Source organism: Rattus norvegicus, chromosome 2 (genome assembly GCF_021556685.1).
Source record: "Rattus norvegicus strain SHRSP/BbbUtx chromosome 2, alternate assembly SHRSP_T2T, whole genome shotgun sequence".
NCBI lineage: Eukaryota > Metazoa > Chordata > Mammalia > Rodentia > Muridae > Rattus > Rattus norvegicus.
The window spans coordinates 2,779,465-2,802,591 of record NC_141535.1 but is presented as its reverse complement, the minus strand read 5'-3'; the positions used below and the strand labels follow the sequence as shown (position 1 = coordinate 2,802,591).

General features: G+C 41.8%; 1 pseudogene; it reads right to left on the bottom strand.

The window, feature by feature from the left end:
- The window catches only part of LOC148006609 (uncharacterized), a 2,902,548-nt pseudogene that overhangs the window by 149,232 nt on the left and 2,730,189 nt on the right, over nt 1-23,127 (bottom strand).

Genomic DNA, 23,127 nt, shown 5'->3' with positions numbered 1-23,127 from the left:
TGATTAATATTCTACTATTCTCCAGTTTGGACCATCCTTTAGAAACATATGTGAGTTTCTGTGTTTGTTTCTTTGTTGTTTTTTTTCATTATGCCTCCGTATTGAAGCATATTTTAAATCTCTTCATGGGACTGTAGATATACCAGAGTACAGAGCACTTGTGCCACTTTTGCAGCCTTGTTATGAACTGCGATCATGCTCTCTTGTTCTAGTAGGTATGGAGAAATGAGTGTGTTCTTCATATTGTGATTTAGAATGTTGTCCCTTCATTCTTATGTATATGTTTGTGTATGTATGTGTATGTGTGCATTTGTGTGTGTGTGTGTTTGTGATAAAATCTTGGGGATATGTGGGATGAATTTGCGGGAGAGAGAGTCAGTGAGAGTTGTATTCCTCTCAAATTCTGTACTATATTATTTAAAGTATTTTATTACTAGTTTTATTTGTATGATATTTTGTCTTAAATGTATGTCTATGTATGATATTTGTTCCTGGTGCCAATGGAGAACAGAATATGGCCTTTGATTCCCTTTAAATTGGCATGATTGACAATTGTAACCTATCCCTTGTATGCTAAAAACGGAACTCAGATCCTCTGGAAGAGTAATCAGTGTTCTATTTAGCCATTTCTTCAGTGTCATTCTTTACATTTCTTGAGTTTCTCATTTAAGCGTGAATTTCTCATTTAATTAGGTAAGACTAGCTGGCCACTGTGTACCAAGAAGCTTATCTCTGCCTCCTTATGACTGAGATTAGGTGTGTTTTGTTTTTGTTTTTGTTTTTGTTTTGGGGGGGAGTGGAGGTTGTTTATTTGTTTTGAATTAGAAATCTAAGTACTTCATGATTGAATGCAAACTTATACCTTCTTAACTAATCCATCTTTCCCCCCGTGGGCTTCTTAATTGTAGCGTCTTAACACAAGTACATCCTACCTCAACTGCAGCCATAACCCTGTTTTATTGGTACAGATGTCCTTGACTTTCTGGCTGATGTTTTTGGCTCCAGAAGCTCCTTAACCTAGCCTTCTCTAGAATAGGCTCTCATTTTTTCTCCCTGGATGCACAATATTTCCGTTGTTAGTATTTTCCTGATCTATATTTCCAATGTGGAAATCAAGGTGTATTGTCTACTTGTGCCAATCTCCTCCAGCTGAAGGATAATATTCATTCATCCATGAAAGTCAGTAAGTAAGAGACACAGTAAATCTTTATCAAATTGTAAAAATCCATTTTGTGTTCATGGATATGAAGAAGAAACTTCTTGTGCTGAGAATGAGGTTCTGAAGTATTTATTATAAAAAAGCCATTCATATTTCCCAAAAACTTTTTGTGTTGAGAGTTTGAGGTTTCAATGTGTAGCTGGCATGAAACCTTGAGAGCCTGATGTGATATTTTATGACACGAATGTTTCCTGCTGTTCATGAAGGGCAAAAATTGTTATCATCAATGAGGACTTTCAAAAACAAGTTTTAAAAAAAATCTCCTTTCTATACATTTGGATATGGATGTATTTGCAAGATTGTCTATTAAAGGAGAACCCCAGTGTGAAAATCTGTGTAACTTCTCTGACCAGCCATCTCTCTTCCATTATATTGGCACTCAAGAAAACACAAGTCTTGAAGTTTGACTTTGAGTGGTTCTTTCTACCTCGGTTAAGGGAAATATCACTTATAATATGATAGAGATGTTATTTTTTAATGATACACAATAAATCCTTCACATTCGTGCACTATTGCTGAAGCATACGTTGTAATCTTTAGCTCAGTGAAGTGTTCATAAGGTGAGGAAACCTAAGGCTGTGTTTATTAGAGGCAATTAGTATAGACCTCAGTTTAACCTGCTTTCACCTTCAGTGTCCCAGCCCTTTCCATTGATGTCAGTTCAATATAAAGTTTTATGGAAAAGTGAACAAGTATTTAATAATAGTCCACTGACATGGATAAAAGACTCATCTATGTTCCAATATGTCCAACATAAAGCGATATATTCAACATGTCTGGTTGTGCTGTATGCCTGTTTTAAAAAATGCATGTTCCATTACCTGACTTCACGGAGCTTTGTTAACATTAAGGTAGAGGCAAAGACAGGGATGATGCTTCACAGTTAGTCTCACAAAGCCAAATATCTGCATATTCACATTGAGTGAGAACTATTTCCAATCTGTCCTCCTGAATTCTACTGCTGAATTCTTATTTTAAATTACTCCACCAGTGTCTTTCTGTTTTGGGGTCCTAACTCCCCTCCTTTGAGCCTTATCCTTCTCTTTTCTCATTAATGGAGATTCCTGAAAGGATGGTACAAATGGTATTCTACATCATTACAGGTGGAACTTTGGTTTCACACAATAATGGCCATTGTGACTAATCTTTCTTTCAGAGATCCTACTCCTGTCTGGATCGGAACTGGATGCTCCTGTGTTGTTTAATGGAACATGCTCAGAATCTGGACACTTTCCTTCATAGAGCAATATCCACTATGATGCATCAAACTAAATAGGTTTATTTCAGAAGACACCTCTTGCTTGTTATGGTTCAATGTATCCTCTGGCTTCTGGCTTGAGATGCTGCAGCTCAGAGACATTTGATCTTCTCAAAGATCACTAAAATGGTACATACTACAGTGCCTCGGGCCAAATTAGAGGACGTCATAGATTCCTGCACTCTCTAACATCTTTTCTTACCTGCAGAATCTGCTTACAGAGCTTATAGATCTATGTGACTCCTCAAACTGAGAGACTGGGAACAGACTCCATCTTAGAGAGCCTGACCTAAGTTTGACCCAAACCCAGTATTTAGTATTACTTTCCAAGTTACCATCCCCAAGACAAACAAACAAACAAACAAACAAGCAAACAAACACAAAAAGCTGCTGTCTAATCTCCCATAGAGGCCTCTCTGCAGTCCCAGACACAACCACCACCAAGCCAAAACCTGGAGTAAAGCCAAGCACTCTCCCACTTGGGAGCAGCTGGAGCTCCAATTTGCTCCCCGGCTCAGGGCAAGATGCAGCCCTCAGGCCCAGATCACAAATTCAGCTCTTCAATGACTTCCAGCAGTGCCTGGGTGTATAAAAGCCTATGAAACCCATGGACTCAGTCTTTTCCATGCAGGGTGACCCAGGAGTCAGCTCCAGTTGTTCCACACCACTGACTGTGCTTTCCCACCTGCAAGTGGTGTTCTTGGCCTTCCCTATGGCCCGACATCCGCCAGGAGCTAAGTGGGGTAAACTTAGTTAAGCTTCCCATATCTTGCTTCCCTGAGTACTGTGCACTGTGCTGCAGGGGATGAGGATCCACAATCTTACACACCCATGCTTGTAAAGGATACCAGTTAGTGACTCTGAGACTGTTCAAATTATGTAATACTGTTTCTGAGATGGTGGAAAGTAGGGATTATACAGCTTCTGAATGAAAAGCCTAATAAGTAGTTCAGGTGTGAAAAGTCTTCTTTATGTGACTTCCTATTTTGTGCATTCTGTTCATTCCCTATCTGCCTCTCATCTTCTCTCCCTCTTCCTCTCTCCACCTGTCCTTTCCTTTCCCATCTGTCCTGTTCCATCCTTATCATCTGATATATGTATTATAAAAACACATACCAAAAGATGTTAAAAGAAAAGTAAAGAAATTGAGGTCATGGTCTTACAATGAAGAAAATGCTAAGAAGTGAAGTTGATAAGCAAGGTTCATACTGAACATTATGATAAATTCTGTCAACTTGACAGGATCTAGATTCACTTAGAACATAATCCACTGGACATGTCTGTGAGGGGTTTTTGGACTGCAATAACCACAGTGGTAGGCAGCACTATTCTATAAGAAAGCAGGTAGTGTTATCAACAGAATTCTTTGAATTCTTATTCCTAACTGTGGATATAATGCAACAAGATGCTTCAAGATCTTTCTAACATGGCTTCAATGTTGATGGTCTGGACCCACAGTTGTAAGCTAAAATAAACCCTTACATTAGCAAGTTGGTATTCTCAGGCATTTTTTTCATGACAAGAACATTAACTACTAATCTAGTGTTTTTGGCTGGTATAAGAAGTCATTGCAAATTTGGCCCCCAGCTTCCCTGCACCTGAAGCTGAGATACACTATCCAAAACCAAAAAGAGCAACAAAACAAAACAAAACAAAACAACAACAACAAAAAACAAACAGAAACAAAGACACTTTTAGGAAATATAAAGTTCAGTAAGTCAGCAGAAGTTCAGAGTTTCCTCTTGGCTATTGTTATGAATAGATATGGCTAAAATTACTTGAGCTTGCCTGTAGCATATGTTGTGTTCTGCTGTGTAGCCACTGTGTGTGGGTGCTGGGGTAATGCTGTGTTGAGTGGTCTTTGTAACCTAAATATCTAAGGGAAAGAGATGATTTGGTTCCTACTGGGCTTGTGTAATGTAAAGAACGAGACGTTGTTGTACCAAGATTGCCAAAAAACCCAAAGAGACCACTAGGAACCAAAACTCCAATGCAAGCCTATTGCTGAAGCATACGTTGTAATCTTTAGCTCAGTGAAGTGTTCATAAGGTGAGGAAACCTAAGGCTGTGTTTATTAGAGGCAATTAGTATAGACCTCAGTTTAACCTGCTTTCACCTTCAGTGTCCCAGCCCTTTCTATTGATGTCAGTTCAATATAAAGTTTTATGGAAAAGTGAACAAGCATTTAATAATAGCCCACTGACATGGATAAAGGACTCATCTATGTTCCAATATGTCCAACATAAAGCGATATGTTCAACATGCCTGGTTGTGCTGTGTGCCTGTTTTAAAAATTGCATGTTCCATTACCTGGCTTCATGGAGCTTTGTTACCATTAAGGTAGAGGCAAAGACAGGGATGATACTTCACAGTTAGTCTCACAAGGCCAAATATCTGCATATTCCCATTGAGTGAGAACTATTTCCAATCTGTCCTACAGAATTCTACTGCTGAATTCTTATTTTAAATTACTCCACCACTGTCTTTCTGCTTTGGAGTCCTAACTCCCCTCCTTTGAGCCTTATCCTTCTCTTTTCTTATTCATGGAGATCCCTGAAATGATGGTACAAATGGTATTCTACATCATTACAGGTGGAACTTTACAGGTGGATCATTACAGGTTTCACACAATAATGGCCATTGTGACTAATACTTCTTTCAGAGATCCTACTCCTGTCTGGATCGGAACTGGATGCTCCTGTGTTGCTTAATGGAACATCCTCAGAATCTGGACACTTTCCTCCATAGAGCAATATCCACTATGATGCATCAAACTAAATAGGTTTATTTCAGAAGACACCTCTTGCTTGTTATGATTCAATTTATCCTCTGGCTTCTGGCTTGAGATGCTGCAGCTCAGAGACATTTGATCTTCTCAAAGATCACTAAAATGGTACATACTACAGTGCCTCGGGCCAAATTAGAGGATGTCATAGATTCCTGTACTCTCTAACATCTTTTCTTACCTGCAGAATCTGCTTTCAGAGCTTACAGATCTATGTGACTCCTCAGACTAAGAGACCAAGTCTTTTGGAAACAGACTCCATCTTAGAGAACCTGACCTAAGTTTGACCCAAAGCCAGTATCTAGCATTACTTTCCAAGTTATCACACCCAAGACAAACAAACAAACAAACAAACAAACAAACAAACACAAAACAGTGCCTAACTCCATTTCTTAGGCTAACCCCAAGAAGAACTGCATTTTCATGTTAATATCTTTAACAAACCTGTATCCAGCTCTAGTTTTCAGGTTATTTTCCCCAACAAATTTGCACCATCAGGTACAAATCTACCCCTGTATAACAACCATCAATAAGACATAAAGTTTAAGTTTGGCTACCAACATCAGCTAGTTATGCTTAAGGCCACAAAGCATAGGACATAGATGGTAGACAGGCAAGAAACACTCACCCCTTGCTAGCTCTTATTTATAAAATCTTGCAATCTTCCTTGCTGCTTTCTATAAAACCTTGTCCCACTGATTGTATAGGGATCTTCTTCACCAAAAACCATCCTGCAGCTCAGCAGTGTATTGAGCCTGAGCTATCTCCAATAAACAAATTGGATTGCATCAGATTTGTTCCTGACAGGCCTTTTAGGGTTCACAAGCACTTTCTTGGTACTATAAAACGTGCTTGGTGTTTTCCAACCCTTTTCTGGTGTTCTCTCCTTCAGTAATCTCACTCTACATTGTAGAGCTGGTGCCCAATTGTTTTCACAAACCCAGCTCCTGCTCCTTTTCAGACTATCACAGATCTGATTCTGTTTTCGTTACCCTCACACTACTTTGAATTTGCACTCATTAATACAGAGAGTACAGATCTCAGATGGGGCAGGGGCCTTAAATATTTCTTTTGTTCTTGTTATGGAATCGTTAATCGTATTTATATGAATAAGGCAGGAATGTGATTCTTCGAGACATCTAAACATTATATAACAACTGAAAAACAGTGTAATTAGCCTATATATGACTTTCATTATTCCCACTTTATTTGGAGGAAAATAGCGTCCAGGCACATAGAGTGGGAGACTAGAAGTGGGTGGCTATTTACAACATATAAAAGGTGATCTTTCAATTATGTGAAAATGACAGTAAAAGCCTTGCCCGCAGCCCATGTAAACTCTGGCCTGGTTCCTATATCTGATTTTGTCCTGAGGTTTTTTTTGTTTCAGTTACCCCTAAAGCCAAATGGTAGGGTAATAACTTGCTGTCTCTATGTAGATTGTGCATTTCTTAGAAACACCCATTATCTTTTGGTACCATATCAGGTATCGCATCTTTTTTTTCTTATTATTGAAATCACTGTAATGAAGAGATGTAAACTGAGTGGAATGCTTGTCTTCTGGGATTTCCAACAAAATTGCTGGCTGTGTGTGTTAATCTAAATAGTCAACTAGACAGGATCTAGAATCTCCATCGAAGTAAATTATTTGGCTTGTTTTTGGCTTCTCTGAGAGAAGACCAGCCATAGTTGTAAGTAGCACCATTGAGTGGTTTGGGGTCCTGGACAGCATAAAAAGAACGGGATCATCACCAATGCTCATATTTCATACCTGAGTGCAGGTGAAGTTTGACCAGCTGCCTCCCACTCCTGCCCCATGTTTTTCTTGCTCTGAAAGGCTCTACCCTCAAAGTGTGAGTCAAAGTAATCCCCTCCTTCATTAAGTTACCTTTTTCAGGCATTTTATCATAGTAACATTAAAAATACCATTGATTACATACTAATTTATAGGTCTCTCTTATACTATCGTTGAAACCGAGATATAGATATGGATATAGATATTGTTGAAACTAAGAAACGTTTTGAAATCACGTGTTAAGTCATGTGATGAAAAGAGATGAGGATGCAATTATTACCATGCATAGGTTCACAGAAATACTCACCAATACATACATAAATACATGCATACATAGATACAAATTTCTTTAGTTTGACTATATGGAAAGGACCTTGCCAGAGAGCACCTTATGTATAACTAGGAATAGACACGTATTCTAAAATGTTACCTGCAGACATTAGATATGCAGAGATTCTTCTTGTAATGGGCCATAAACTAACATTTTTAAACTGGTCTAGATCCCAAAAAAGAAGCATCCAAGAATGATTTTGTTTCAGATGTTACTAAACTATTCTTCAGAGCATTTGGCTCAATACTTAAGTCCCTCTTATGAAAGTGGGCTAATCATTACACAATCAGGAGGCTTGTGCTTTTCATATTCTGAGGCATTCATTTTCTTGGTTGTCAAATCACTTCCGAGTACTTTCTTAGTGAGTCCTGAATTTCTGATTCCTCTGACATGTAAGACTTCATTATCTTTTGTCTCAGATTTTAGTTTCCCATCCTTGGGTAGTGTGCCACTGTTTCCCTATGCTCTAACACCTGTCCCTGTTGGGTGACTACATGGGTTAAGCGAGGTCAATGGCCCACATCCTGGCTCACCAAGCAAGCTCCCTGAGGTATAGTAGATGTGGGACACACAACCCTACAACCAGTACTACAACATGGGGACAAACCCAATTGTTGTCCCACACAGAGACCCACATTGGAACTCCACATGTCTCAAGTACCTGATTAACCCCTGACCTAGTTCAAAAGACCTAGGCTTTAATTCTTAGCTATACTCTCCAAATCTACCTGCAAATAGCCCTCACTCTCTGCCCCTCCCACAAAACCACAACAAGTGCTCCTACACAGTAACAGCTGTTTTTCAGAAAGCAGCACCAGCTCTGAGCTTTCTGCTTTGCCTGCCTGTCACCTTGAGCTCAGCCAGTGGACTCCTTCAGTCCTCATGGGCCCAAAACACTAGATCTGCCCTTGTCCTGTCACACTGGCCAGTGGACTGCTGCAGCTGCAGCTAGAAATACAGAGAGAACATAGCTATGTGTGCTGCCTTTCACTCTCTCTGACCCTCGTGATAACTGTGCTATCCAGCCTCTGTGGTTCTTCCTTTGAGCTTTTCTTCAAAGTTGGTCTTTCATCTTCTGCTTCTGCTCTACATTTAGTATATGCCAGCCAATAAATAAATAAATAACTGGGCAAAACAAGGGGTCCAGTCTGTTAGAGGACACAGCAGCAGCATAATAGAGCAGGCCTTCCTTCATGCACCTAGAAGCTGCTTAAAAAAAAAAAATGTATAAGATCTTGCTGCTAAGGAGTCAAAGGAAAAACACACCTGAATAACTCAAAAGTTTTCAGGCTTTGTTTAAATGCTTGTTCTCCCTAACAGGAGCACTTATGACAGTGTTTGTGCATTTCAACCCCAAATTTTTCAGGCTTTTTTATTTAAATATTGTTTTCTCTAGCATTTATGACTTATGTCCAAGAATGTTCAATTTGTTTAAGATTTCTGTTAAGGTTCTATATCATACTCCCATAGTTCAAACCAACTATACTGTCACACCCACCTCGTCCAGTAAGGAAGACGCAACACTGTCGGATCCTTGTCAACAGGCTTTATTTCGGGACACCTTCATTGCTGATACTGGGACATGAGCGGCAAAGTCGCTCGCCTTATATACACAACAGTATGCTAATAATCTCTCAGGGATTGGTGGGGCACGGGTCACACCAATATCACCCCACTACTTGTCCTCCAGGGATTGGTGGAGAACGAATCACCTCCCCAGCATGGTACCGCCTCCTCATTAACATATTACTGGCCAACTGACACCAGGTGCAAAACCCGCCCCTGCGAAGTACTATTGTTCACCACAGGAGGGCGCCGGATCATACAGCTCCCCTGTCGAGGGGACAAGCCTGGGCATGCTCAGTAAGTTGTTTACATTCAGACGGGGCTGGCTGTCGGCGCCTTCTTTGTTTTGCCGCGCCACTCCCTACACCATACTAATAACCAGTATTTGATATTTAATTAACAACCATTTTTCTTTTATAGACAAATTATTACTGCTTATCCCAGATACATAATTAACATAATATATTCTTCCTCAGACATACAAAGCAGAGTTAAAGGTTTCATTCCATGTCTAAAATCCTCAAACACACTTGATTTTTTAGGATCATAAAAATGGACCATGATTTCCTCCCAAGCAAACCATTACAGGCTTAACACACACTAACCACCTTATGCAATGCAAACATCACCATTGGGGTTCTTCTTCTATGTTGTGATTACCCTATAGGCTTATCTCTACAAAAGAAAAGGATAAAGTTCCTGTCACAGATTCAGACTGACCACCATCTCCTTGCTGACAGAAGACTCCTGAGACAAACGTGATGAGATCTAAATATAACAGCTGAGACCCACAGAGGACAGACTTGGGAACTCCCAGCTGAAAGAGCGTACCCCAAAACAGGAAGCCGCGTCTCTCGCTCCGATCGAGGGGTGGGGTGCCCCCAGGAATCACGAGTAGCCATTCTTGATGTAACAGCAAGAGGTAGCTTTTATTAACGAGATCCCTATTAGCGGGATCCCGGGTCGATACGTATCCCACACAGGAGACAGAGGAATCGACCCCGAGCCTCCAAACTCGGGGGTTTATTTAGGGGAGGTTAGGGGCATTCACGAGGTTACACATGATTGGTCATTTCAAATGGTGCACAGTTACTTTCGGCACGAAATTACATCAGCAAGGAGTACGTGCTCTCTAGCAGCTTGGGAGGCAGGTAGGGTGGCTCATCTCACTCAGGGGGGTGAAGGAAGGGGAGGGGGTGGCTACAGATGGTCAATGTCCTTGGGGCTGATAGCTGGTTTGGCAAGTCCTATCTCTGGCTCTTCCTCAGGCACGTCCGGCCCTGCACATCCAGACTCTGACAATGAGTAACCTTTTTAAAACTCTAGTTCTACATTCCCTTCTCCTTTTTCGTTAATAGTTCTAATCTTAGAACTTCATGGAGAACTCAGCTTCATCTAGTATAACAGCTTGATATTATTGTCTTAACATGAGGATTCTAATCTGGACACTATCCAAACCTATCCACCAAGGTAATGACTAGCTTTTAGAACTTCTGAGCTTATACAGACTGTGATCCCTGAGGCACAGTCCCAAGAAGTGTTAAGAGTACTAACATATGCAATGTTACATCATTTGTAATGGAAATCAAGCCTATCCCACACCTATCTTGAGAGAACCCAGGACAAACATGACTGAATTTCCCTCTAGGTCCCAGCTCTCAGCCCCAACAGCTAGTACACGGCTGGTGAGGATTGAGAATTGACAGCTGTCAGGGTGGTCAGCAGTACCAGGTACAGTCCTTTCCAGCGAGGCTCGAATGTCTGGGCTCAGTGTAGCTGCAACCTGGAACTGATGGGATGTCTCAGGGGTCTCCGGGGCATAGGCTGCTGCCAGCTGTGAGCAGATTTCTTTCTGTATCACCTGTAGGTCTTTTAGCCTGGCACACAAATCATTATTACTATGGCACTATGACATGTTGGTTCAGTAACATCATCTAATACAGTCGGGGGGGGGGGGGCTGAGGCCCCATATAAGATCTCAAAGGGGGTAAGGCTGAATCTGGAAGGGGTATTTCTTGCTCTGAAGAGAGCAAGAGGGAAGGAGTGTCACCCAGTCTGCGCCAGTCTCCATGGTTAATTTAATTTGGTCAGGGTCTCTTTTAAAATTTTATTTATTTACTCTACCTGTCCTGAACTTTGAGGTCTGTAAACACAATGTAATTTCCAATCGACCTCTAAATACTTGGCCACACCCTGGCTTACCTTGGCAACGAAAGTAGGGCTGTTGTCTGACCAGATTACCTTGGGCATTCCAAATCGGGGGAAGATTTCTTCCAGTATCTTCTTGATGATTGCAGAGGCCATCTCTCATTTGGTGAGGAAAGCTTCTATCTATTCCTGAAAAAGTATCTCCAAGCACTAGGAGATACTTGTGATTATATTTTTCTGGTTGTATCTCAGTGAAGTTCACTTCGACTTTTCACTAAACTCTCTAGGTCTCTTTGCCCTGTTTGCTTGCTAAGCATTCACTTACTGACATACCTTATACTTTCTACTGTCTCTCTGGCTAAAATCTTAAAGTCTGTTACATACACCTTAACTACTTGGATGAACTTTTTATCTCCTAAATGAGTCCATTTCTGTATTTGGCAAAGTGAGTCTTTTCTTTGTTCTCTGGGGAGTATAGCTTTCCCTTCAAGTGTGCCATTGTCCTTTATCTTTTAAGCAATTTGAGCCTTTTCTAAGTGAGGCCATCCCTTAGTCCGATCCTAGTTCTCAGTGTCTGTCTCTTGCAGGCCTGCAACCAGGATAGGCTCCTGCATAGCCATTTTTTGAGCCACTTGATCTGCTTCGTTATTGACCCATGCCACTGAATCTCTTCCCTCCTGATATCCTGAGCAATGAATAGTACTCACAGTTGTTGGCTTCACCACGGCATCCAAGAGATGGTAAAGGCATCTGCGGCACTGATGTACTGGGTGGTTGAGGTTCAGCCATCCCAGATGACATTGTGTTGTCCACCATGGCAGCACCCACTTATCTCTGACCTTCATGAAGAGAACTGTTCCCGTCTGTAGGCAAGGTAGCCTCGGCTTTCAGCAGGGGTCAATCAACCAGTCGCAGAGGTCTTTCCTCCACCCATGGGCTTCTGCCAGTGCTTGACACTCGTGCTGTGGTGGCTCCAGGTCCGGATTGGGCAGCAAGGTGACCAGATTGCCCCCAACCGGTGGAGAATCTAGTCCATGGCAGCTGACCAGTGGTCCCATCTTTTGGGACACTCTATTCAAAGGCAAAACATCAGCCACTCTATCACATTTTAAGTCCTGGATTGGGTGATAACTGTTAGTGCCCGGCTGGCAGGAGTGATGTGTTCCAGGCAGAACAGGACTAAGTCACACATCTCCCAGCATCAGGTACTGGTGCACTGAGACAGGTCTTAAGCTCCACATACACAGTCTGTAGATATGCATACACATGGCCTCACCCAGTCATTTTAGCCCACGCAAGCCATTTTGGAGAGCAATTTTCTCATGAGCAAGGGATAGGGGCAGTCAGAGATGGCCATGAACTAGTGGGTGGGTTACCCGGCCCACGCCAAGGTCCACTGTTCTTCAGGCAGTCCATAAGTATTGTTCGTTGCCAGTAGCCCCTTGCACTCAAGGTCTTTGGATATTGGCCCACTGTGGGGCATAGGAGCACAGAGCATTGGGTCCCTGTATCCACACTTCCCTTCTATCTCTGTACATAGCCAGCACTCTAGGACCAAGAAGCTCTCCAGTGGCCCCTCTTGTTCTTTCTTGGGCAGTCCTTGACCCAGTGTCCTTTTTCTTCGTATTAGGCACACTGATCTTTAGCCAGGAATTCTCTTCTGTTGCCAGGTACTATCTTCCTAGGTTCCCTAACTACTGTGGCCAGTGTATGTTCCTCTCTTGTCTTTTATCTCTCTTTAGCTCTCTAATTTCCTCTTCTTTTTGCCTCTTTCTTCCCTAGCTTCCTGCTCTTTTTACCTCTTTCTTTCTTTCTTTTTTTTTCAGTCTCTCTGCATCTTCTACAGCTTTTAGGTGCTGTCCACTTTTCTGCACAGACCCTGAACCACGCATCAACTTCTTTTCTCTGCAACTTACAATAACTCAGTGACTTAGCTTAACCCTTCAAATTTCTGTAACTTTCTCTTCATATCTTTTCCTTATCTTAGCCAGATTGGTGGAGCATTTTCCAGCCCCTCAGAGACCCACCCTTGGAGCCTGGCGGCAGACCTGGAGCACTCCCTACCTTCAGGCGTCTGAAGAGAGCAGGCAGAAGTGAGGGCCTTCTATCCATGTCTGGAACATTCTTTCTGGCCTCTAGTAGGATTCCGTCTTTCCTCAGTGATAAAGAAGACCTGTAACAGTTACTAACAAGCATCTCAAATGGGATGGTGAGAAAACAAGAGAATCTTGAGAATAGAGGTCTACCGAAGAGGGCAAACAGCATTTAGTCACACAGCTGAACCAGGAGGCCTTTCTTGGAATGAAAAGGCCATTGTACAAATAAGCACAAGCTTTGTCTATGAAACGGAAAGGTGAGCAGAGAGGCAGCTGATCTGTTATCGACTATCTCTCTAGACTTAGATTTTCCCTCAAGGAGCATCTCTCTTCAGTGTCAGCTCCATGGCTTTGTCTCTCAAGAGAACTAGCCTCCAAATGACACTAGGCTTTTAGTAACAACTAATAACAAAAGGATGGAGAGATGGTTAGAACCTGGTTGCTAGATGCCAGGTGGCTGACAAAAGAATCGTAACCAGTTCACCTGGGGATATCAGGACTTCAGTAGTAGCCCTTTACCAAACTGTCTCACTGGGTTTAAAAGGCCCATGGAAAAGAAAACATTAATCCTGACCTTGGCCATCGCCAAAGCCTGAATTCTAAATTTTGACTGGCACAACAAAACAAAGTTCTTTACAGCTTGTTGTAGATTCTTTGAAACTATTTTAGGGGCTCTTTTTGTCCCCCAACCTGGGGCATTTTGACCATAGGGGCAGGAACTGGCTGCTGTGGGAATAGGACCAAAGGCACTCTCCATGTTAATGATGACCAACGAGAAAAGTAATTTAGTGCTGGAGACTGACTCCTCCCTTGGAATAAAGACAGCAGATAAGGCAGGCTTCCTTAAAGAACTTGTCTAAATGAGCGCTCTCCTTCTGTGAGCAAATGTCAGAAATTCCTTTCTTGTTCTTGTGTTCCTTATAGTCCTCTCCCACCTAGCTCTCAGTCTTTTTATATCATTCTTCCTTCCCGTAGCATTTCTAACACAGCCTGTCCTTTTCTTTTATAGCCTGTTGACAGCATTTCTGATCTTTTAGGCAGCTACGCACTAAGTGTCAAACCGGCTGAAACTCCGCCTTTAAGATTCCTTACTCCCAAGCAAAATTTAAATCTTCCCCAGCTTATCACAGCTGGCTGCGAGCACAAGCACAGATAAAACACTGTTTTAAAAATTAACTTTGGCTATCAACCCACACACCGCCACTAGAGCGGGGTCCATAAGATTAAGTTTCTTAGAACCATCTGATTTTACCTCCCAACAGAATTCCAGAGTATCCCCTTGCCCTAACATCCGTCCAATGGTCCACCATCAAAGACAAAGGGGTTATCACAGTCAGATCTTTTTGACTGCTAGTTGCCGGGTCCTCCCGACAAAGGCTGGCTTGCGGAATGACTCTCACGCGTCCCAGAGCCTGCGCGATTGAGGCGTCCCCCAGTGTGCTTTCTAAAAAGGAAAAAAGAAAGAAAAAGACTATTCGGAGTAGGAATCCTTCATCTACTCACGGGCGCCATTTCGGGGTGGGGAACCTTCTTCCACCCATGCACAGGGCAGGAATCCTCCTTCTGCCCAGACAGTGCACTCTCAAGCTAGCTTTCTACGGGGTGGAGAACCTTCTTCCACCCGTGCACAGGGCAGGAAACCTTCTTCTGCCCAGACAGTGCACTAAGACTCTCATGCACAGGGCAGGAATCCTTCTGCCCAGACAGTGCACCAAGACACTAAACCGGTACCAAAAAACACAGATTATAGGACCTAATTCACACACACACACACACACACACACACACACACACGCACACATTCAGCGGCGCTTTCCAGCACTCACACTTACGTACCTCCAAGTGGCTTTCGGGGTCCCGGGGAGTCACGCTCTGATCCCGGATGAGCCCCCAAATGAAAGAGCATACCCCAAAACGGGGAGCCACGTCTCTCGCTCCGATCGCGGGGTGGGGTGCCCCCAGGAATCATGAGTAGCCATTCTTTTTTTTTTTTTTTTTTGGTTCTTTTTTTCGGAGCTGGGGACCGAACCCAGGGCCTTGCGCTTCCTAGGTAAGCGCTCTACCACTGAGCTAAATCCCCAGCACCACGAGTAGCCATTCTTGATGTAACAGCAAGAGGTAGCTTTTATTAACGAGATCCCTATTAGCAGGATCCCGGGTCGATACGTCAATGTCCTTGGGGCTGATAGCTGGTTTGGCCAGTCCTATCTCTGGCTCTCCCTCAGGCACGTCCGGCCCCTGACAATGAGTAACCTTTTTAAAACTCTAGTTCTACACAGCTACAGATAAACTCTCTTGCCAAAGTCAAATGGCTACTAAACTTGGGGAAAGTTACATGATAGTAAACAAAACACGATGCCCACTTAGATTAATCAAATGTTTAAAACTGATGTTAATACTCTTATAAACTGTACAACCCACAGAACAATTAATTGGTGCAACAATCCTTTGTATTCCCAACCCCCAACTCCACCTCTCATTACTCTTCTGGTTTATTTGTACTATCCCTCCAACCCAGGTTTTATAGTTATACCCTACTCAAATTTGCACTATAAATGAAACAGTAACTCAGTGATGCCTCTCATTAAAAAAAAGTAGAAGGGGGAGATGTGATCATAAAAGTTATCATGGTTCTCCACTAAGCTAAGGCTAGAAGCCTCAGAGGCCTTGAAGGTTTGGTAGGATATTTGCCTGGTCCCAGGTACCAAGCCACTGTAACTAACTGGAGACCCCCACAGATTTATGGCCATGTGTCATGTTAGGATAATGTCCCAAGACCATCCACATGTAACCTTAATATCACAGACAATAAGAAAAGAGGCATGGCCACAGGTCACATTAGCACAAGACAGAGATCTCCATTTTAATGAAGTACCTAAAAGTCTGGAGGGATTAGACAATAAGCTTTCTTTCACAGACATTCCTCCCAGCAAAAGGTATTTAATCTTGGGCCCACCCTGAAAAGTGGAGTATGGTTTTACCTATCTACTCTCTAACATGACAATAAATGTCTTAAAACCATGGACTGTCTCTTTTCAGCTGGATACACCATGATTAACTACAGAGATGGCCTTTACACACAGAGCTGCTGTCTAATCTCCCATAGAGGCCTCTCTGCAGTCCCAGACACAACCACCACCAAGTCAAAACCTGGAGTAAAGCCAAGCACTCTCCCACTTGGGAGCAGCTGGAGCTCCAATTTGTTCCCCGGCTCAGGGCAAGATGCAGCCCTCAGGCGCAGATCACAAATTCAGCTCTTCAATGACTTCCAGCAGTGCCTGGGTGTATAAAAGCCTATGAAACCCATGGACTCAGTCTTTTCCATGCAGGGTGACCCAGGAGTCAGCTCCACACCACTGACTGTGCTTTCCCACCTGCAAGTGGTGTTCTGGGCCTTCCCTATGGCCCAACATCCGCCAGGAGCTAAGTGGGGTAAACTTAGTTAAGCTTCCCATATCTTGCTTCCCTGAGTACTGTGCACTGTGCTGCAGGGGATGAGGATCCACAATCTTACACACCCATGCTTGTAAAGGGTCCCAGTTAGTGACTCTGAGACTGTTCAAATTATGTAATACTGTTTCTGAGATGGTGGAAAGTAGGGATTATACAGCTTCTGAATGAAAAGCCTAATAAGTAGTTCAGGTGTGAAAAGTCTTCTTTATGTGACTTCCTATTTTGTGCATTCTGTTCATTCCCTATCTGCCTCTCATCTTCTCTCCCTCTTCCTCTCTCCACCTGTCCTTTCCTTTCCCTTCTGTCCTACTCCATCCTTATCATCTGATGTATGTATTATAAAAACACATACCAAAAGATGTTAAAAGAAAAGTAAAGAAATTGAGGTCATGGTCTTACAATAAAGAAAATGCTAAGAAGTGAAGTTGATAAGCAAGGTTCATTCTGAACGTTATGATAAATTCTGTCAATTTGACAGGATCTAGATTCACTTAGAACATAATCCAGTGGACATGTATGTGAGGGGGTTTCTGGACTGCAATAACCACAGTGGTAGGCAGCACTATCTTATAAGAAAGCAGGTAGTGTTATCAACAGAATTCTTTGCATTCTTATTCCTAACTGTGGATATAATGCAACAAGATGCTTCAAGATCTTTCTAATGTGGCTTCAATGTTGATGGTCTGGACCCACAGTTGTAAGCTAAAATAAACCCTTACATTAGCAAGTTGGTATTCTCAGGCATTTTTCTCCAAAAGTGACCATATAGTTGGTCAAAAAACGGGCCTCAACAGGTACAGAAAGATAGAAATAATCCCATGCGTGTTATCAGACCACCACGGCCTAAAACTGGTCTTCAATAACAATAAGGGAAGAATGCCCATATATACGTGGAAATTGAACAATGCTCTACTCAATGATAACCTAGTCAAGGAAGAAATAAAGAAAGAAATTAAAAACTTTTTAGAATTTAATGAAAATGAAGGTACAACAACCCAAACTTATGGGACACAATGAAAGCTGTGCTAAGAGGAAAACTCATAGCCTTGAGTGCCTGCAGAAAGAAACAGGAAAGAGCATATGTCAGTACCTTGACAGCACACCTAAAAGCTCTAGAGCAAAAAGAAGCAAATACACCCAGGAGGAGTAGAAGGCAGGAAATAATCAAACTCAGAGCTGAAATCAACCAAGTAGAAACAAAAAGGACCATAGAAAGAATCAACAGAACCAAAAGTTGGTTCTTTGAGAAAATCAACAAGAAAGATAAACCATTAGCAGGACTAACGAGAGGACACAGAGAGTGTATCCAAATTAACAAAATCAGAAATGAAAAGGGAGACATAACTACAGATTCACAGGAAATTGAAAAAAATCATTAGATCTTACTATAAAAGCCTATATTCAACAAAACTTGAAAATCTACAGGAAATGGACAATTTCCTAGACTGGTACCAGGTACCGAAGTTAAATCAGGAACAGATAAACCAGTTAAACAACCCCATAACTCCTAAGGAAATAGAAGCAGTCATTAAAGGTCTCCTAACCAAAAAGAGCCCAGGTCCAGACGGGTTTAGTGCAGAATTCTATCAAACATTCATAGAAGACCTCATACCAATATTATCCAAACTATTCCACAAAATTGAAACAGATGGATCACTCCCGAATTCCTTCTATAAAGCCACAATTACTCTTATACCTAAACCACACAAAGACCCAACAAAGAAAGAGAACTTCAGGCCAATTTCCCTTATGAATATCGACGCAAAAATATTCAACAAAATTGTGGCAAACCGAATCCAAGAGCACATCAAAACAACCATCCACCATGATCAAGTAGGCTTCATCCCAGGCATGCAGGGATGGTTTAATATACGGAAAACCATCAACGTGATCCATTATATAAACAAACTGAAAGAACAAAACCACATGATCATTTCATTAGATGCTGAGAAAGCATTTGACAAAATTCAACACCCCTTCATGATAAAAGTCCTGGAAAGAATAGGAATTCAAGGCCCATACGTAAACATAGTAAAAGCCATATACAGCAAACCAGTTGCTAACATTAAACTAAATGGAGAGAAACTTGAAGCAATCCCACTAAAATCAGGGACTAGACAAGGCTGCCCACTCTCTCCCTACTTATTCAATATACTTCTTGAAGTTCTAGCCAGAGCAATCAGACAACAAAAGGAGGTCAAGGGGATATAGATCAGAAAAGAAGAAGTCAAAATATCACTATTTGCAGATGATATGATAGTTTATTTAAGTGATCCCAAAAGTTCCACCAGAGAACTACTAAAGCTGATAAACAACTTCAGCAAAGTGGCTGGGTATAAAATTAACTCAAATAAATCAGTAGCCTTCGTCTACACAAAAGAGAAACGAGCCGAGAAAGAAATTAGGGAAAGGACACCCTTCATAATAGACCCAAATAATATAAAGTACCTCAGTGTGACTTTAACCAAGCAAGTAAAAGATCTGTACAATAAGAAGTTCAAGACACTGAAGAAGGAAATTGAAGAAGACCTCAGAAGATGGAAAGATCTCCCATGTTCATGGATTGGCAGGATTAATATAGTAAAAATGACCATTTTGCCAAAAGCAATCTACAGATTCAATGCAATCCCCATCAAAATACCAATCCAATTCTTCAAAGAGACAGAACAATTTGCAAATTCATCTGGAAAAACAAAAAACCCAGGATAGCTAAAACTATCCTCAACAATAAAAGGACTTCAGGGGGAATCACTATCCCTGAACTCAAGCAGTATTACATAGCAATAGTGATAAAAAACTGCATGGTATTGGTACAGAGACAGACAGATATACCAATGGAACAGAATTGAAGACCCAGAAATGAACCCACACACCTATGGTCACTTGATTTTTGACAAAGGAGACAAAACCATCCAATGGAAAAAAGATAGCATTTTCAGCAAATGGTGCTGGTTCAACTGGAGGTCAACATGTAGAAGAATGCAGATTGATCCATGCTTATCACCCTGTACAAAGCTTAAGTCCAAGTGGATCAAGGACGTCCACATCAAACCAGACACACTCAAACTAATAGAAGAAAAACTAGGGAAGCATCTGGAACACATGGGCACTGGAAAAAATTTCCTGAACAAAACACCAATGGCTTACGCTCTAAGATCAAGAATCGACAAATGGGATAGCATAAAACTGCAAAGCTTCTGTAAGGCAAAGGACACTGTGGTTAGGACAAAATGGCAATCAACAGATTGGGAAAAGATCTTTACCAATCCTACAACAGATAGAGGCCTTATATCCAAAATATACAAAGAACTCAAGAAGTTAGACCGCAGGGAGACAAATAACCCTATTAAAAAATGGGGTTCAGAGCTAAACAAAGAATTCACAGCTGAGGAATGCCGAATGGCTGAGAAACACCTAAAGAAATGTTCAACATCTTTAGTCATAAGGGAAATGCAAATCAAAACAACCCTGAGATTTCACCTCACACCAGTGAGAAAGGCTATGATCAAAAACTCAGGTGACAGCAGATGCTGGCGAGGATGTGGAGAAAGAGGAACACTCCTCCATTCTTGGGGGGATTGCAGACTGGTACAACCATTCTGGAAATCAGTCTGGAGTTTCCTCAGAAAATTGGACATTGAACTGCCTGAGGATCCAGCTATACCTCTCTTGGGCATATACCCAAAAGATGCCCAAACATATAAAAAAGACACGTGCTCCACTATGTTCATCGCAGCCTTATTTATCGCAGAAGCTGGAAAGAACCCAGATGCCCTTCAACAGAGGAATGGATACAGAAAATGTGGTACATCTACACAATGGAATATTACTCAGCTATCAAAAACAACGGCTTTATGAAATTCGTAGGCAAATGGTTGGAACTGGAAAATATCATCCTGAGTGAGCTAACCCAATCACAGAATGACATACATGGTATGCATTCACTGATAAGTGGCTATTAGCCCAAATGCTTGAATTACGCTAGATGCCTAGAACAAATGAAACTCAAGACGGATGATCAAAATGTGAATGCTTCACTCCTTCTTTAAAAGGGGAACAAGAATACCCTTGGCAGGGAAGAGAGAGGCAAAGATTAAAACAGAGACTGAAGGAACACCCATTCAGAGCCTGCCCCACATGTGGCCCATACATATACAGCCACCCAATTAGACAAGATGGATGAAGCAAATAAGTGCAGACCGACAGGAGCCGGATGTAGATCTCTCCTGAGAGACACAGCCAGAATACAGCAAATACAGAGGCGAATGCCAGCAGCAAACCACTGATCTAAGAATAGGACCCCCGTTGAAGGAATCAGAGAAAGAAGTGGAAGAACTTGAAGGGGCTCGAGACCCCAAAAGTACAACAATGCCAAGCAACCAGAGCTTCCAGGGACTAAGCCAATACCTAAAGACTATACATGGACTGACCCTGGACTCTGACCTCATATTAATTGATAGCAATTAATATCCTAGTAAGAGCACCAGTGGAAGGGGAAGCCCTGGGTCCTGCTAAGACTGAACCCCCAGTGAACTAGACTGTTGGGGGGAGGGCGGCAATGGGGGGAGGGTTGCGAAGGGAACACCCATAAGAAAGGGGAGGGGGGAGGGGAATGTTTGCCCGGAAACCGGGAAAGGGAATAACACTTGAAATGTATATAAGAAATACTCAAGTTAATAAAAAAAAAAAAAAGAAAGAAAGAAAAAAGAAAGGAAAAAAAACTGAAAAAAAAGAAAAAAAAATTAATTTCAAAATTTTCTAACTCCATCCTGCCTTTTCACTCACATGACTTGCACGGAGGTTGACAACACCAGTATCAAGAACAACTCAATGCTCCTTTCATTGCCAGCAATCCCTTATGTTACTTAGAATGTCTGCATTCTACACACAGTGAACAGGTTTAGCTTGTTCCTAAGTATAGCTGAGTATAGCTTATGGTTTTGACTAGAAACTGACCCAGGATGGCTCAAAATTCAAGTCCATACTCTGCAGAGGGCACAGTGAAAAGGGCTAAAATTGTATTCCTTTCAAATGGCTGTAATTTGCTAAAATCAAAAATGGAAGGAAGAAATTGGAAGAAAAAGAAAAGAATCATTTGAAAATTTACTGGAAGCCTCTTTCCAGCACAGAAAGACATGGAGTAAAATGAGAAAGCTTATTGTCATTTTTATCGCTTCTCAGGAAATGCATATCTGCTCCAAGGGTGTGAGTTGGGGAATCTATCAGCATTGGAAAATGTATGAGTTACAGATTATGCTCTCTTTTTGGAATGTGCAGCTTGGCAACCTCTTTGTTAATACTTGGTTGCAAACAAAAGCCAGTCTTCCTCCAGAAACTACAGAACCAATGAGACCAAAAAAGAACAAACATTTTATATTCCATCTCCTCTGATATAGTCATCTCTGGAGACAAGTGTTCCTAACACAGAGTAGGTAAATGGTAGTTTATAGGCAGAATATCTAAAAGAGCAGCAAACTCACTCCTCTTATTATTATTATTATTATTATTATTATTATTATTATTATTAACTTGAGTATTTCTTATTTACATTTCGAGTGTTATTCCCTTTCACAGTTTCCGGGCCAACATACCACAACCCCTCCCCCTCTCATTCTTTATGGGTGTTCCCCTCCCCATCCTCCCCCCATTGCCGCCCTGCCCCCAAGAATCACCTTCACTGAGGGTTCAGTCTTAGCAGGACCCAGGGCTTCCCCTTCCACTGGTGATCTTACTAGGATATTCAATGCTACCTATGAGGTCAGAGTCCAGGGTCAGTCCATGTATAATCTTTACGTAGTGGCTTAGTATCTGGAAGCTCTGGTTGTTTGGCATTGTTGTTCATATGGGGTCTCGAGCCCCTTCAAGCTCTTCCACTTCTTTCTCTGATTCCTTCAACGGGGGTCCTGTTCTCAGTTCAGTGCTTTGCAGCTGGCACTCGCCTCTGTATTTGCTGTATTCTGGCTCTGTCTCTCAGGAGAGATCTACATCCGGCTCCTGTCTGCCTGCACTTATTTGCTTCATCCATCTTGTCTAATTGGGTGGCTGTATATGTATGGGCCACATGTGGGGCAGGCTCTGAATGGGTGTTCCTTCTGTTTCTGTTTTAATCTTTGCCTCTCTATTCCCTGCTAAGGGTATTTCTTGTTCCCCTTTTAAAGAAGGAGTGAAGCATTCACATTTTGATCATCCATGTTGTATTCTAGGCATCTAGGGTATTTCAAGCATTTGGGCTAATAGCCACTTATCAATGAGTGCATACCATGTGTGTTTTTCTGTAATTGGGTTAGCTCACTCAGGATGATATTATCCAGTTCCAACCATTTGCCTATGAATTTCATAAAGGCATTGTTTTTGATAGCTGAGTAATATTTCATTGTGTAGATGTACCACATTTTCTGTATCCATTCCTCTTAAACCCACTCCTCTTAATTGCTTCCTCTGCCATCAAGAATAGTTGTCTGTGTTGTCCCTAGGTA